The sequence below is a fragment of the Rousettus aegyptiacus genome, unplaced genomic scaffold, assembly GCF_014176215.1.
Source record: "Rousettus aegyptiacus isolate mRouAeg1 unplaced genomic scaffold, mRouAeg1.p scaffold_m13_p_4, whole genome shotgun sequence".
NCBI classification, from domain to species: Eukaryota; Metazoa; Chordata; class Mammalia; order Chiroptera; family Pteropodidae; genus Rousettus; species Rousettus aegyptiacus.
The window spans coordinates 134,324,109-134,342,376 of record NW_023416307.1 but is presented as its reverse complement, the minus strand read 5'-3'; the positions used below and the strand labels follow the sequence as shown (position 1 = coordinate 134,342,376).

Genomic DNA, 18,268 nt, shown 5'->3' with positions numbered 1-18,268 from the left:
CAAGGATGGAAAGGAAAGAAATTGATAGGAAAATAAACCGGCTTTCTTTCCTTCAGGAAATGACTTCATGAATTTTCACCCACTTTTTCTCATTCAGAAATGTCACCATGTATGCTTGGAAAACTCCTTATATTAATCATAATAAGATTAGCTAAACTGTTGTAACAAGTAACTCTAAATCTCAAAAAACACAATAGAGGTTGCGTCACCTGTGCAAAGATCCATGTGGTTGGGATTCAATCTTGAGGCTTTACAATTTCAACACACAGCTTCCACAGACCCTGCCAAAGGGGAAGAAAGAAAGTGGATGAGACACGTGTTCATTGCCTGGAAGTTTGTCACTTCCATTCAAAGCCCATTGGTCAGAACTAGTCATATGGTTCCAAACTAACTGTCACATCCTTACTCTTCCTTCAAACCTCAAAGAGTGCCTCCTGCATGAAGACTTGCACGACTCTTCCTGGCCCCTTCCAAGGAGAAATACAGCTTTATTCACTTTATTCCCACAGCAATTTGATGCATGTCTCTAACTTAGAATTATCAGATTGCCTTATTATTTTGCTTTTCAAAAATTAATTTCTGAGCTCCAGAAAGGCAAGAAACATGTTTATGTCTTTTTCTAGCCCCCATCACAGTGTCAGGGAAGTAGTAGGTTTTATTGAATAGAAGAATGAATAAATGAATGGTTTCATAAATAGTTATGACCATGGAAGTTTTCTGTTGTATCTAATCATAAGGGCATGCAATCAACGTTTCCTTGAAGCCATACTTGACCCCCCTAATATGGAAATGCTCCTTGAATACATTTATCCTTCTGGGAATGGCAAGGAACCAAAGTCAAGGAAATAGCAGATAACAGTAAAACCCAGGATCAGGAGTATTGAATCAGATGGCTCCAGGAATTAACACGCTCTCCAAAATGGCACTGCTACATCCCCCTGCTCCAGTCCCCATCAAACACACAGAGTGCCCAGTTGAAAACCCCTAGGGCAGCTGGCATTACCAAGATCACAGTTCGAACCTTTACAAGAGATGAGTTGAGCCAAGTCGATACTCAACTGGCAAGAATGAATGAAGAAAACAGATCATTCTCAGCTGAGGAGCCTCTGAGGAAAGCAAAACTTTAAGATTCCTAAGATTCAACACTCTTGCCATATGCTGTGACTTTTTCATTCATACCAGCACTTGTGGGAATTTCAGCTTCTGAATACAATATTGAAAAATTAACTAAGAGTTTATAAATAAGCCCTGACTGAGAGTAGGGCCTTTGTTAATGTTCTTTAAGCCTTATGGGAACTGATACTCCAACCCAGGTCTTCACTGTTTTGGACAGTTCCCACCAAGAAGAAGGTCCTCACTACCCTTGCCATCCTTCCTCTCTGATATTAGACCTGACACTCTCTGGGATGCAGCTTGTACCAAAAATCAAAACAGACTGTGCCAAGACAAGAGTTGAGAGCAGGACAGAGGATGAGAATGTGAGAAACAGAAAAGAATACTGAAGCAAGATAGTTCTTTGTGCTCAGGCCAAAGTAGGACCATGCCTAGAGTATGTGGAGCCTTTGACTATAAAAGTAATTCGAGTCACCCAGAATTAGCGTGTCAGCACCATTCTGGCAGTCTGGCCTCACCTGATCCTGCAAAATGCAAATTGTACTCTCCAGTGTGAGAAATCTTCTTGACAGGCTGCCCTCCTGGAACTGAGTCCCCAGGAAATCCCTTAGAAACAAGGCCTAGAGTTCTTCAGGATATCTAGTCAACCCCACACAGGGGTTAGATGGTCAGAGAGAGCCCTGGGAATCACTTTCTGCTCTGGACCCACAGCACCCAGCCCAGATGTCACTGCCTTTGGGTTTGGCTACATGATTTTCAGGGCCCAGTGCAAAAAGTAAAGGTAGAATACCTTGTTTAAAAATGATCTATAATTACACAAAAGCCCTTCTGAGCATGGGGCTCTGTGTGGCTGTACAGGTTACAGCCGATGAAGCTAGCCCTGACTGCTGGCCTGGGCTGGCCCCAGGCATTAAAGGGGGACTTCAAAAATTTTGAGGAGGCATTCTAAATTATGGGACCCCCTCAAACATGGGTACTGGGATTGGGGCCATTCTTGAGAAGATTTCAGAAATGGGGGACAAGATTCAAAGTAATTTACCACTATTTGTGCTCAAATTCCTAAGCAATTACGAGGTACTCGCCCAGTAGAATATTACACAGTTATCAAAAAATTATATTTACAAGGGACTTCTAATAATACGGGGTGAAATTATTGCCATATAATGTCAAGTGAATTAAACATAATCACAATTCTGTGAATACGTACATATAAAAAAATAGTTTCAAATAGTGTATAATTTTAACAGTGAGTAATTCAGGTGGAAATATTAAAATATTATTGGTTATCTTCTTTATATTTTTCTATGACTCAAATTCCCATCAGTGAGAAAAAATTAATTTTATAAAGAAAACAAAATTTCAAAAATATTGGTGAAATATAGTTACAAACTCTAGCTATATATGGTACCTCAAGACTTCTCACTTTTGATGAGTTCTAGAAAAATTTTATTAAAGTTTTATAAAAAGTTAACACTATGCTATTCTGAGTGTATAAACTCAAATTTTCTGATGCCCTTTATTCACAAAACTCAGTTGAGAGAAACAAGAGACATGGAGGATTTCATGAAAAATAATCAGAATTTGATTCCTCTAGATACCGCAAACCTAATCTTTGGAGTAAGCAGAAGATGAGAAATAAGCAGAAGTTGTTCTGGCAAATCAAGTGATTTGCTGGGCTCAGCTTTGACGTTACCCTTACCAGTGTATGGGAAAGAAGATATAAGAAACAACCTTAAATGTGACACGTGGTTTAAGCAGGGACAGTGAGGACTAGGTGGTCAATTAGGAAAACCCACTAGGTACATTTCTGTCAGGTGGTCATTAGAAACAATTGGTTTTATTTTATAGACATTTTTACCATGGAAAGGATCACATTTACCTCTTTGCTCTGGCTGGTAGGATGCTCGGAGCCAAATTTATAGTTCATCTTTAATAAGTGCATAATTCAAAACATGCATTTCATTCACTAATCTTATGTTTAATTCAACAAACTTTCCCTTTCCTTATTTTTCCTTAGTCCCAGTTTTCTCACTACTTAGTCTTGAAACAATGATGTTCTCCTTGAATATCCAGAACCCTCTTAGTCAAAGAAGCTGTAACTATTCCATCTCATACGACCCTCTTGTAGATACTTCTATTGAAGACTTGTAAAACATGAATGTCTCTCCCACTGGGCTGTACTTCTTAAAAGCATAAACTATGTCTTACTAATTGGCACACTTCACATATGATAGGCAGTTGAAAAATGTTTGCTTGCTTGAATGAGTGAAAGGATGCGGGAATGCTTTGAAAATGATTGAAAAATGTGCAAACGTGACTTACAATGTGGTATTCGTTGCACATGACAGTTTGCTTTAAAACATTGTGATAATTTTATCATAAGCTAGCTCTATAAAAAATAGGATAAAATTTTAACATCAGATTTTTCAGTGCTATCCACAAAGTCTTGTTCTGCAAAATGACTGTCTGGATGAAAACATATTTGATGCTATTTATTCATTGTGAATGAAACATGTTGCTCCATGATGCAGGTCCTATTGAGTAAGACCTTCTGGCATCTTGAAGATTTTTTCTTCAAGTCACAAAGTCTCTAAGCAAAAATGCCTTAGAGTTTTGGTTAATGGCAAAACCAGCAAATCTTTTCTGTGGAACAAGCACAGTCTAGACTTGTAAATTATACTCATTTCCCCCTGAGTGACCCTGGAAGCCACCACCTCAGTAAATCCTAAACCCATTGCTTCCCTGGGCTTTGTAAAGGTTTCTATAGTCTTAACTACAATGATAACAGATACAGTCTTAATCACCATGATAACAGATAATGGCTTATATTTGCATAGTACTTTACAGCCTCCCAAACTCTTTACCTGGTACCTACTGCCTAAACATTTACTATGAGCCAAGCACTAAGATAAACACTTTACATATATTTAGCAGGAAAAACACTGACATTAACAATCACCCCTAACAGCAAAAAAGAAACTCCCAAGATCCCCATTGCGCAGAAGAGATGATAGGTGGAGATGCAAATGAGGAAGCTGATAGAGCGCTAAATTACTCCATGCAAGAAAAGAAAGACCCAGAAGGAAGATGTAAGAAGATGAGGAGCTCAAAAACAGCAAAGTGGGGGAGGGGGGACAAGAGAGACTTCAAAAAGAATGGTGTGAGGTAAGAAGAGAGAAGGGAACCTGAGAAGGAAGTAACAACCGCTGTGAAGAAATAGAAGAAATGTTTAAATAGGACAGAAGTTTCATGATATGGTGTGCAATGTAATCCTTTCATGAAATCTACAATAAAAACATGTTAGGAGTTGCAACACAAAAATATGTGAGGTGTGTGAAAAGTGTGAATACCAAAACACACCCAGGTTACATACATTATCTCTTTAATTTCTTTCTTTATATAATTCATTACTCTAGACCAGGTTTCATAAAACTACAGCCCATCATCAAAATTGGGCCAACCTGGTTTTGCACATAAAATTTTATCAGAACACAGACATCCTCATTCATCTTAAGTATTTATCATGGCTGCTTTCACACTATAATGGAAGGGGTGAGTAGTTAGGAAAGAGTTGCATCCCTGTGGCTGACAAAGCCTATATTTACTTTCTGGCCCTTTACAGAAAGTTTGCCAAGCCTGTATTTACTTTCTGGTCCTTTACAGAAAGTTTGCCGACTCCTGCTCTCAGTTCCTAAATAAGAAATGTAGAAGGGTCAGTGGAAGGGAAAATATTTTATCAGTCATTATTTTATTGTTGCCTTGGCCAAGCTTTCTCCTCTGTAACATGGAGATTAATAATACATGCTTTATAGAGTTATAAAGAGACTCTAATGTGAAAATCATTTATTAAAACATGCTTCTAATTCATAAACGTTAGAGAAATGTCAAGTATTGCTGATAATGGTTCATAAGTGGCTTACGATTTGTAAATAAATAAACACAACAGAAGCTTCAGGTATTCGTGGTGTATATATCACCCACTACGATATCATTGGACACGAAGAGACTGAACAAAGGACCTTGTAAAGGTTCTTGAAAAGATATTTGCTCTTTCTACTAGAATTATTGGTACAACACTTTTTGTCTTAAAAGTTCTTGTCAAGAGTTTACTTTGAAATTTTCCTCTGTGAGTACTTTCCATTTCCAGGAAGACCATCAACTATGAAGTTCATTCACACATAGAAATTTCACTAGGCTGAGGAATAAAGATGAGGAGGCAATACAACAACTGTAAATGAAGGTTTATGTAAAAGCAATGAAAATGAAGCCATCACAATGACTTAACCATGAAAAGTCTAAAAGCATTTTCATCTTTCAGTAAATAAAGTGTGTTCATAAAGTCCTTCTTTTTTTAACTTTGGAGCTTAAATTGTGGGTTTGAGAGACAACGAATATATCAATGGCATTTAAAAGCAAATTCATAAATGCTTTTAGGACAAGGATATATCTCAGTATAACCACCATCCATCACGACATGAGGTTCAGATGTTCAGTTCATTCTTTCAGTTTCTTGAAGACTAACTACCTTGAATTCCATCTTGAAATATAATTTTGTTGCATCGACAAAGTCTTTAATATGCCCTTATAAAATATGATAGATCAGGTGAGTGGCCAAGCAATTGATTTACCTTTCTCTAAGCGACATATAAGTGCTTATTTATTAAAGTTTAGGATAGCTAGAATAGACAATTACACACTTCCACATGACCATCTATCTTTCCTGTTGCCCATGTGCTCCTGAAAGACACAACAGTCTCTTTATTGATTTGTCATTGATGAAATCCATTTCGCTAAATTTCTTCCAAGTAGCGGTTAAAATGTTGTGCATTACACTATTTGGGTTGAGAGCGGAGAATTTTCATCTCATAACTGATATAGATAAAACTTAAATTTGCTAGCTATCTAGAAGTCATCACTGCAATTATAATTGCCCTGCTTTATTGGGCTTCAAAAAAGAATAAATTGAATATTATGAACTGTCCTAGACCACTTTAATAAATTTGCTTTTCAACAGTATTCAGAGGGTACCTAAGCATTAAAGATAAAAAATATACAGTGAATTTACAATAAATCTATATCTGAAATAACCAATGTTGGTTTAGAATTTCTTCTAATATCATTATTATCTTTTCTCAAGGCATTCTTTCAAATGGAGGAGGAGGAAAGGGAAAAAAATCATAAAAAAATGGTTCATGGAAAAGATAAAGGTCAGAAATTAATCTAAAAATTAATATGTGAGAATTCTGTATATGAAAATACATAATTATATTATAGTGCATAAAATATCATAGTAAAATGAGAGACAGTTTATACTCTTGGATAGGATGATTTCCTTATTAAAGATGTCAATTCTCCCCAAATGCAATTCCAATTGTTATTTTAAAATTTATATAGCAAGTGAACAGCCAAATCAACTTTGTAATTAAAGAGAAAATATGAGGGGCTTGGCCATACCAAATATTAAAACCTATTATAAAACCACAGTATTTGAAAGCAATATGGTACCTGCATAAGAACAGACAAATAGGCCTATGGAAGAGAATGGACAGTTTAGAAACAGATCTATATATAAATGAAAATGTTTGTACAATTCAGATCCATGGGAAAAGATAGTGTACATGTAATGGATAAAGTTGAAGAACTGATTCACTATAAGGAGAAAAAAACTGGATCCCTACCTAACACCGCAAGCAAGGTAGATATAAGGTGGATTAAAGTCCCAGATATGAAAGGTAGAAGTAGTAGATTTTAACATGTCAGAGGACATCTTTAGGATCTCATAATGAGGAAGGGCTTCTTAAACAAAATCCAAAATCACAAACTATCAGACTGAAATTAATTAATTTCATCAAATGAAGGTCATTAGTTCAAAGAAGAAAATTATGGACAAAATCAATAGAGACTTGACACTGGGAAATATAGAGGCCATGTCGAAAACTGTAAAGTAACTATTATGTATAACATGTTTTTTAAAAAAGAAAGAAAGAGAGAGAGAGAGAGGGAGGAAGGAAGGAAGGAAGGAAAGAAGGAAGGAGAAGAGAAGATGAACAGAAAAAGCTCTTACACACCAATATTTCACAAACCTTAAAAGGCAAAAGTTATGAATAGGCAATTACTAAAAAGGAAAACACAGAGTCTGGTAAACACATAAAAAAACCTTCAAACTAATAATTAGAGAAAGGCAAATTACGACTATAAGATGTCACTTATACCATCAGATTGGTAAAAATTAGATGCCAGGATAATGACAAATGTTGGCAACATGCGGCTACAGGAATTCTCATGCAAGTGTGACACAGAATGTGTAGCCCTGTTGGAAAGCCATAACACTATGCAATCAAATTAAGTTAGTCATATCCTATAACCCAACTTTTAGCTCCTGGGAATGTTCCTGTGAAATTCCTACACAGATCAATAAAGGTACAGTAGTTTCCCCTCATTTGTTGTGGTTTTACTTTCTGTGGCTTCAGTTATTTGTGTCAACCTCAGTCCAAAAATGTCAACTGGAAAATTTCAGAAACGGACAATTCATAAGTTTTAAATTGCATGCCATCCTGAGTAGCATGATGAAATCTCATGTTGCCTTGCTCCACCCCACCCAGGATGTGAATCAACGCTTTGTCTAGCATATCCATGCTATATATGCTACCCACCCATTAGTCACTTAGTAGCCATCTTGGTACTCAGATCAGTTATGAGAGGGGGGGGAGGGAAGGGAGAGACAACATTCACATAACTTTTATTACAGTATGTTGTTATCATTGCTATATTTTACTATTAGTTATTGTTGTTAATCTCTTATTTGCCTAATTTATAAATTAAACTTTATGTATGTATAAGAAAAACAGAATATATAAGGTTTGATACAATCCATGGTTTTAGGTAGCCACTGGAGATCTCAAAATATATTCCCCATGGATGAGGAAAGACAACTGTACGTGCATGAATATATTCATAACAATATTGCTTATGGTGGTAGAAGATTGGAAGCAATCCTTGTGTCCAATTCTAGGAGATGCTTAAGTTTAATATGGAATATTATGCAACACAGAATCATCAGGCAGATAGATACAAAGCCACATGGAATGATTAAAAAGTGTTGACCATAAAAATAAAAAGAATGAAATCTATAACATAATACTACTCATATACTATTCAAAGCGAAAACAATAACACAAATTTTATAAGAGCATATACAAATAAAACGGTACACAACAATCATTTAAAGATGGATGACTATGGATGGGTGAGGAAAACGGGAGAGGTAATGAAGATAAAAGAAGGAAGAGCGGGGAGGGAAAGGCAGGAGAGCGGAGGGGAGTGCAGAAGGGAAAGGGGAGAATAATGATGAAGGGAAAAATAAGGAAGGACCTTGCTCTCTGCCAATGATAACTGTGTGCCATGAAATGAGAACTGTGATTCCGTGAATTCTCTGAGTCTGAGGGCTGAAGAAAGAGAAATGGAGGGAAAATTCAATATCCTAAGCATTTATCCCTTTGCATCTGAATTGCGGTTTAGCCTAAGCAATTTTAAATACAGGTAAATGTTAGTTCTTAGAAAGTTCAAATAGTGTGTGAGACCACCCAGGCCTGTAAATCCCTTCAATCTTGACCACTGAATCCACTAAGAAGGACCAGATACTTGTCTCAAATTCCTTGTCCAGCGGCCTTAGAGCTGGATTCCGATCTTTCATCCCTCTGTTTGTCTGTGAATAAATATATACATTATTCTTGTTCTTTTAATTCTGTAACCTCTTCAGAGCAGTTAAAAATTATGTTAAAAACTCATTAACTTTGACGAGATATTGATGATGCCAGCGGTTAATTACGAGCCAGCTGGTGTTATGGCAAGAATTAAAAAGTTAGACATTGGAAGTTTGTTTTAAAAAACACACACACATACACGCATACTGCATTCAGTTGGAGGATTGTTGGGGGATTGTTGAAATAGTGTCACTCATTGATGACCTTACAACAAAGGTCAAGGAGGGATGTGTGGACCAACAGATCAAATTGCATCCCTTTACTCCATTACAGCATTGGCATCTTCCAGATTCTCCCTTGCTGAGAAAATAAAAAGTAAGGACGATAAATTCCCATGCTTCATGGTGTTAATTGATTGCAAGCTGGGGTCAGAAAGACATTTCTCCCCAAGGAGTACTCCTGCACAATTTAGAGGCACTGCAGGGGTTCTAACATGCCTAAAAAGTATTAAGCAGTGGTCACTGTCAAGTACCAAGTAGCAAAATTTAGTATGTGTTTGGTTTGTGCTCACAAGGGAAGCACGAAAGTACTCAGGGTTCCTTATCTCCTTAAGAATGAGGGTTTTTAATAAGCCTATCACTCAATGAGGTCTTTCCTCTCGTAGCCGAAAGAGGTACAGTCTTTTTTTTTAAGAGAAAATAGATGGTATGATATGGTCATGGTTTTTGAAAAAGAAGGAAAACAGAAAGAAAAAGTTCATCTTTTTCAAAAGACTTTATAATATATAGATAAAAATAGTGTAAGTGGGCAACACAGAACAAGGATTTAGGGTGCTGATTTTGGTTTCATCAGACCTCATTACAGCAAGGAAGTAGCCTGCCTTGCTCAACTGACATAGGTGAGTTACTGAAACTAAATAAGCCTCAGTCCCTTATCTGCAATGAGGACATCATCAGCTTTGTATCAGCAAATGAGATGATATGCATAGATTGCTTAGTACCGTCTGGAGAGTGTAGGAAACACACAATACATATTCGTTATTTATTTTCCAGGTAGGCAGTAGAGCGCAGGGCCTGGAATCAAGGTGCCAAGGTACACCTCCATTGATTCGCCATTTACTTCCAATGAAACTGGCCAGGTTAAGGAACCTCTTCAAGCTTCAGTCTCATCGATAAAATAAATAATAGTAGCATTGTATTAAGATCAAATGAAATAATCTGTGTAAAGCATTAAAATGTCTGGCACATAGTGATTTCTCCCTAATGTTAGCTCTTACTTATTGCTATTATTATTACTGTTACTATTAGTTCTCTTCTGCAGGGGCTCAGAATGAGCCACCCCAATAGATGCCTCAGTGGTATGTGGATTATTTTGAGCTAAAGACAATTGAGGCCCTGTGGGCTCAAGAGAAACTTCTGTCCCCACCCTTAACTACCTACAAGAATTTAAATTAGGGGTCTGGCCCCATGATAAGAGTTACCACCAGATATGACTTTTTACCTACCTATATGGCAGGGCAAACTACTAATTACTAAAGATGTGCTCTCCCTGCAATTACCTTCTGAGGCCCAAAGGTATCTTATCTCATCCGTAGCTGAGAATGTCCTATTTATCTCATTTCCCTTTCTGTCTCTGAATCCCTCATGCATGTGGCGCCTCTGACTTGCTCATGTATGTGGCATTCCCATATACATATGTATGTAATTAAATTTGGTCATTTTTTTCTTTCTACTCTGTTTCTATTTGATTATTAGACCAGCGAAAAAACCTTGAGGGTAGAGGCAAGTTTCTTCCTCCCCCAGAGCTGCTATATGAATAAACTCTTTATTGATACTAACACACGCAGCAGGGATCAAAACGCTTTGTGGAACTTTGTAACACACGTAGAAAATTGTGTGCAGATGAAAGGTAGAAAATAGTTTTTTTCCCTAAGGCCTTTAAGGCACCCAAGCAGAAAGTGAATGCTTATTTCTAGCACTTTTGGTTCCTTACTCCTCTATTCAGGCTGTTTAAGCAGTTATGTCTCGACAGCCTTCTCCCTCCCAAGTCTCACCTTGTAGGGGCGACCGGCAGCCTTTGAGCTGTGAGTGTCTTTCCTGCTTATTATCACTGTTCTCCCACCCCCATTATTTGTGGCTTGCACTTCCCTTGGCCAGGGATGGCACGGTATGCAGCTCTCTAGCTGAGCACCTAATGGTGGATTCGGCCATTATCATTTCTCACCCATCAGTGAATAATCATTATTGTTTACTCACTTCTCTTTTTATGAGGAGCACAGTTACGAAGATGGTTTTCCTTTCTTGTTTCCCATGCGGCTCTTTATTTTATAGACCTTCTCTGAACTTAGCACAGCTTTATTCTGTTCCAGAAAACTACTCATCATTTAATGATGTTCAACATTAAAAAAAAAAAAAAAAAAGTTTTCTTTTCTCCTGCAAATCAAAATGTTCAGCGCAAGCCTTACTGATCTTGACCTCCCTTGTTTCTGTGAAAACAAACCTTCCCAACTCGTCTCAGAACGTTTGCTTTTTTCTGTACCTATTCCATATGGCTCCTCTCTCCTAATGTTATTCACTTTGAGAAAATGAGAAGAGGCGGGTTTGTGTGGGAAACGTCATGAAAAATGAAGCTTAGGACATTGTAAATGATAATTAGTTCTGAATACTGGGGCAAATACTTGACCAATAAATCTTTTTGTTTCCTCAGAAGTCATAGAAATTACCTTATCTTACCCCCACCCCACCACCACTGACGACCCTCATAAGTCCCAAGTATTCAAATACTTTGAACCATAATCTGTATCTAAATTCAGAAATAAAAACAAGCCACGATAGTTGCTTGGGACACCATCCTCAATTCTTTCCAATTATATTTTCACAGCTAATTTACTATATTTTCTCTCTTTCTTTTTTCCTTTTTATGATGAGCATGTATTACTTTTATATTCGGGGGGGGCGGTAAAAACACCCTATTAACGACTTTTTACTGGTAAAATTGAAAGAAGTAAGCAGACAATCTCACCAAACCAATGTTTTTCTCTTCTCTCCTTTTCTGGAGATATTGGGGAGTAATTACTAATAGCAGCAATGCCTGATTGTTTGTGTCACAGGCAGGATCTCGGAAGGCTTATAATATAATCTTTCTGCCAAGCATTCGATACCACATTTTTAGCTTACTGTTTGGGGTCTCATGTTTTCGCAATCCAACTCTTGACTCATTGTATGTGTGTACGCACACTTTGTTCCAGACTGTCTGTCAGAAGAACACTTCTTTCTAAATGAAGGAAAGTGTTTCTGGTGAATGCCAAGACTATACGAGGAATCATAGTGGGGAGTTGCTATTTCTTTGTTCCTGCTGCTTAATTGCTCTAAAGACAAAAATCAAGGGCAAGCGTGCCACTAAGAAATTCTTTTGTAAGGCAGACACCACTTGTACCTTTCGAATGATCTCAAACTGCATTTTGCCAACTTTTGATCAAGGTGACAAATCTTGGCTCAGAAAAGAAATTTAGCTATGTGTCAGCCCCATCAATAAACTCTAAGGAAAAGTAATTTATTCTTAATGGAAATTCTGTTTACAAAATAGACTAGGTATATAACCAAACTCTAAGAGGAGATAACTCACCCTGGCAAATAGGCTGCATACCTCATAGAGTAAAATAAAAGTGAAACAGAACACATTGTACTTACAAAAATGAAGTACATGTAACATTTTATATTTACTACAACAGTGATTTTACATCATATAGAAGCTTTCATGTTCAGCCTTGATTTAGATTCAAGAAGGAGAAAAAAAAGTTAGGAAAGATGAAAAAGGAACAGAGCCATTATATTAAGTAAAATTTTATCCCTGTTTTTAAAAAATCCTTAGACCATTACAAATTCCTTTTGCTGCCTAGAATTTACTGAGTCTTTGCAATTTCGATCTTCCACTGGTCTTGCTCCTTAATAAATCATTCTCATTGCAGTTATTATTAAGACATTTTCTAAATTCTTTTGTTTTATTCTTTAATTTGCTTTTTGGTACAACCCTACAGTCAAGTAAGGTAGTTAGCATTATTCCCAATTGGCAAATGAGGAAATTGAGGTGCCCAATGGCTCTGCTGCCTGCTGAATATGACTGAAATAATCCGTCCAATAACTCTGGGTATTTGCTAATCCCATTCACCTGGAAAAGGAACAGATAAATGACACTACCATTTGGCTAAACAAATATAAGTTTCCTCTAAATGCATTCAATTTCTACCACAAACTCAGAAACAAAGGGAATAAACGGAGTCCTTAGAAAGTACAGAAACAAAAGTCACAGCATTATTAATCTACTATAACAAGTGAGGTTGGAGTAATAAAAAGAGGCACACACAGGATAACCAGTGGATATAACTGAGATCACCAAGGATATTAAAAATATTCCAAAGATTTAAAGAACAGCAAATTATAAAAAAATAAAACAAAAACAAAAAAGATTGAGGTAGGAGTTTAGAGAAGTAAGATACAGAAATGAAAATGCATAATGCTAAAAGATAACACAGTGATAGTTTATGCTCCATTGAGGCCAGTTATTCCCCAGCTCTTAGCTTCTGGTTTATAATACTCAATCATTTCTAATGAAAGATTAAATGCCAAAAAAGTGTCTCTTTCAATGGGTCTAGATCTACCAGAGAACTAAACATGACAGTAAATTGTTACAAACAGCATAATCTTGATAACAATAGCTAACAATTTTTAAGTGCTTTAGGACTGCAATCATTGTGTGTAGTACTTTATTAAGTTTTCACATTGGCCCTGTGAGTTATGGCCTATTAACAGCTTTACTCTGCAGATAAGTAAACTGAGGCATAGTGTCACATAGATGGTGAAGCGCAAAACTGTAATGAGAATCCAACACTGGTAGTATAATATTGAAAACAATTGGTACCACTTAGTATAACAATATTCTGAGTGTGGAGGTCCAAGACTCTATATGTTAAATTACGTCCATTGCAGTAGATTGTAGAAATAGCCACAATTACTCATTCTCCTTTTTCCGCGCTCTTTGCAGTTGATTTTGCATTTCCTCCCATCGAAATGTAAAATGTGTTTCTCAATCCCATCAGTCTGGGCTGGCCCTGTGACTTATTTTGGCCAACAGAATGTGGTGGGAGTGACAGATATTTCAGTTTTAAGCCTGGGACTTGAAAGGTCTTGCTTCTGTTTGTTTTCTTAGGACCCTGACAGTGCCATGTGAATAAGCCTGGGATAGTTTGCTGGATCATCATCACATGGAACACAATTGAGTCAGTTGGTATATCCCAGACGAAGTCTCAGAAATGTCAGAGTCTATCCAAGACCAAGGAAGCCTGTTAGGTGACCTGCCATTGATAGCAGATGCATGAAGGAGTACAGCTGAGATTAGAACTACCCAGATGAGCCCAGCCTAAACTGCCAGCCCACAGAATCAGGAGCTAAATAGTTATTGTTTTAAGCCACTTAAGTTTTAAGGTGGCCTTTTACACAAAAGTAATAAATGATACACCCACCATATCAAAAATCTGCTTAAATTTTAAGTCAAATAAATAATCCTAAAGGGGGGGATGTACTTTAGAATCACCAAAAGAAAAATATTTTTGGAAGACCAATATGACAAACTGTTAGGATCTTATACCAGGACCATCTCAAAGATATAATCAAAATAAATTGAGACAAGAACCTTCACAGTTCCTATTTAGTTCTGCTTCTAAAATGGCCCCCAATAGTCCCCAAGCTGTAATTAATATGTCAGCTGGGTCTGTTACCTTATCTGAATGCTCAGCTAGGGAATCAGCTTCCAAGCTCACTACCTGACCGTTGGCAGGATCCAGTTCTCAAGGGTTGTAGAACTGAGGTCCTCAATTTCTTGCTGGCTGTTAGCCAGAACTGCCCTCAGCTCTTTGCCTTGAACCCTTTACAGAGCAGCTTACAACATGGTAGGTTTGCTTCTGTAGAACAAGCACATGAAAAAAGTGAGAGAGGGAGAGTGTAAAAAAAAATTGGAAGTCACAGTCTTTTATACCCTAGTCTTTAAATTGCTATTTCATCACATTTGCCACAATTTATTCATTAGAAGCAAGTCACTAGGTTTAGCCCGGGCATGAGGGGTGTGAATTATACAAAGGCATAAGTAACAGGATTTGGGGATCATTCGGGAAGCAATTTTGAAGCATAATTATGTTAATAATTACATAATTAAATTATGGGAAAAGGTGAAGATAGTTTTGTAAATAGGGACTTATTTATCAAATCTCAAAATGCTAGGCCTCAGGAAGTAACTCTTAAAAGTTGAAGGAAGTTATTTATTTTAATACAAATTATGCAGTGATCTTACTGTTCCAAAAGAATAGGTGAAACTATAAATAAGTTTTAAAAGGTTTAGAAAAATTCTCGGATGCTGGTTCTATAATGGAATATTAAAGGGGTGTAGGGAATGTGTGCAGTGGATCCCTAATGTTTCCAGAGTTACATCACGAGAGACAACCTTAGCTCCCTACAAAACGTCCCTCAGAGGCAGGCAAGATGGACCATTGGCCTAATCCATTGTGGCATTTCTTATATACTTATGCATAACACTATGTGGGAATGCAATAAAAATTTAAACGAGGTACTAGAGTTCAACGAAATAGGAGGATGAAGCTTTTGAAAAATAGAGACATGACATTCCTACATGGTCTCTAAGACATCTGACGCGCCAATGCTCTTCTACATTAGTTCCATCTACAGAAGCACATCTAAATCAAGAGATTTAAAAAAACACATTTTAGTTCCTCACAGAATTAAAGAGAGAGAAAAAAACCATGATTTTGTAGAGTATTACTGTTAGAGAGGAGGAAAATATCTGACTCCATATGACAGGACTCTCTTTTATACCTACATTATGTTCGAGTGTTTAAAACAGCAAAGCCATCTATTTTGCCCTCAGGCATGTCTAAGTAGATATTTTAGGCATATTCTTGGGGATTGGGGGGATTTGTTTTCCCTCAAGTTTTTAAAGAGAAGAATAAAGGTGGGTGTATCGAAGGCTTACGCTTCACAATACACATAGTAGGGCAAATAAATGTTCATTGCTAATGCAGTAGCACTTAATTAGAAGGTAAACATCCCTCAGTGAAAAGAATGAATTTAAAAGTTTCCACATAAGCAGAGTCATACATTTTGACATTGTAAGAGCGGTAGCTTCTGTCAATCAACCTGAATTCTCTTTAAGCCTTTAACATATAAGTCACATTGAGAGGGTTATGCATTTCACAAGTGGATTTAAATATAAATACTTTTGCTGGCTCCAGTTCAGCACAACAAAAGAAGTCAAACATTAGTCTGTATTTGTATTTCTTTGCTGAAGTGTTTTGACATAAACTGCACACAATCCTAGCTGAAGAGCAGCAGGCAGTTTGGAACTAACTGCTCCTCACACTTGCATTCTTTGTGATATGAATTTTTTCTACTTGGAAAATTAGAAAGCTTAAGAGTGAAAAGTTTGCTCAAACTTGAGAGAAGGATTTTTAAAAGTAGCATAGCATTTTTGAAAATTTTGAGCTTCAAACAAATTCACTTTCTGCATTTGAGAATGCTTATAAGTATCGAATCCCCAAATTTCAGTCGCGCAATTTATAGTCAGCATTTATACTGTTTGAACATAGAAAGTAATACATATATATCTAGAAGTCACTCAGAACACCCATTTTAACCAATTCAGTTCTTCCAATGCACGGAAAAGACATTCTTAGTTAAAACCTTTAAATACCCATGTTACATTGAAAAAATACTGTTGGATACACATATGGAAAATAATATTTTTAGAAATTTTTAAGTCATATATGTCTGCACGAATTTAGGGGGAAAAAAATCAATGGAGATTACTTGTACTAGTCAGTTATTGACACAATACTGCTGAATAACAAACCATCCTATAACTCATAAACTTAAAACAACAATCATTTATTCTCAAACTCATCAGCCACAAGCCGGCTGCTATGTGATTGAGCTAGGTTGAACTAAAGACTCCAGGCTATGGGTGAGGTTCAGATCTACCCCATGTTTCTTATCCAACTTGGATGAACAGTTGCCAGGGACATGTGTTCGGCTCCACATTTCTCATTCTGGGGCTCAGGCTGAGGCAGCAGTGGCCAATGACGTATGCTGTCCTCCCTGAGGAACACCAAAGTGCAAAAAGGCAAGCCTGATCACGCAAGGATACAAAGCCTCTGCTTGCATCATTTTGGCTAACACAACATACACAATCAAGTCCAAAGTCCGGGAGTGGGGAATTATACTTTGCCACAATGAGTTCATGGCAGTAAATCTGTCTTACACAATATCATTACTGGGTGTTATTGCCAAACTCAAATAGTCAATGGAAGAATTCTGCTTTCCTCCATATTGAGTATAATATTATTGTTGTATTTAAAAATTAAGAACCCAGAGGGCATATTCTTTCAAAAAAATTTTGTACTTCATTGGAAATCTGCATACAAAGGGCAATTCCATGATTTAAAAATGTCCATGGTTATGAGTTTCACACAAAATACAAATGCATGAATATACAATTCACATGTACAGATATAGTTTAAGTTTGGAATTACATTTAAATTTAGATGTTTAACTTTTTTACTATTTGCTTTCTTTTCTACATAGTTTAGTTGTAAGTTAACAGGGCTGTGACCCACACCTTATTAAGTTCCAAAGGAGATAAATTTAAACAAAACGAGATGAAAATAAGCTAAAATAAATGCCAAAACTCGAATTGCATTTTGCCCGTTGGTTCCCAAACTGGCTCCCCATACAAGGAGGTGAAGACAGATGAAGAAAAAGAAGAAGAGATCGGCAGCTTTAGAAACTCGACCTGGTTGTGCATACCATACCTGCTGGCTACAGGAGACGGCACTGACAGGCATGAGGAGATGGACTAGAGATGGGATATGCCAAAACAGGACACCATTTCCCCTCTCTCAATGGTGCAGTCGCATTTCAGGTATAGTGTGCTTCAACAGGTTCCTGCTCTCTCACCAAAGCTAGCAGAGTAGTGGACAGTTAGTTACATGTCCTCCTCTAACCTAAGTTCTTCTTCCTACTTTCTAACTTAAGCTTTCGCCTCCACTTGGGCATCAGTGGCCAGCCAAGCTGCCCACAGAAAAGGTCTGCCCACTGAGGTAGCCATTCCTTTCCCTCCTTTGCCACAGTGAACTGTGCAGTTCTTCAAACAAGCACAACAGACCAGCCAGCATTTGGGGGTCATCCCTATACTTATGCAGCAGTCCACAAGCATCTAACATAAACAAACATCTACACCTGTCTGGGCCACTGCTCCTCACACAGAGGTCAATGGCCAACTTGAGATTCCCTCCGCCGATGCCTCTTTTCCAAGGCCCATTTCTTTGGTCTCCTGGCTGGCTCCCCAATTGTTGGTTTGCAAACTGATCCTTGTACAGGGAGGACAAGAAG

The 18,268-nt window shown here is 37.3% G+C and overlaps 1 long non-coding RNA gene across 1 annotated transcript in view; it reads right to left on the bottom strand.

Annotated features, from left to right (window-relative positions):
* Positions 1-222: 222 nt before the first annotated feature.
* LOC118601694 overlaps positions 223-18,268 on the bottom strand; it is a 153,613-nt gene continuing 135,567 nt past the window's right edge. Inside the window, exon 3 of the long non-coding RNA XR_004950525.1 lies at positions 223-281. This is a non-coding gene — a long non-coding RNA (uncharacterized LOC118601694). The remainder of the gene's footprint in view (positions 282-18,268) is intronic.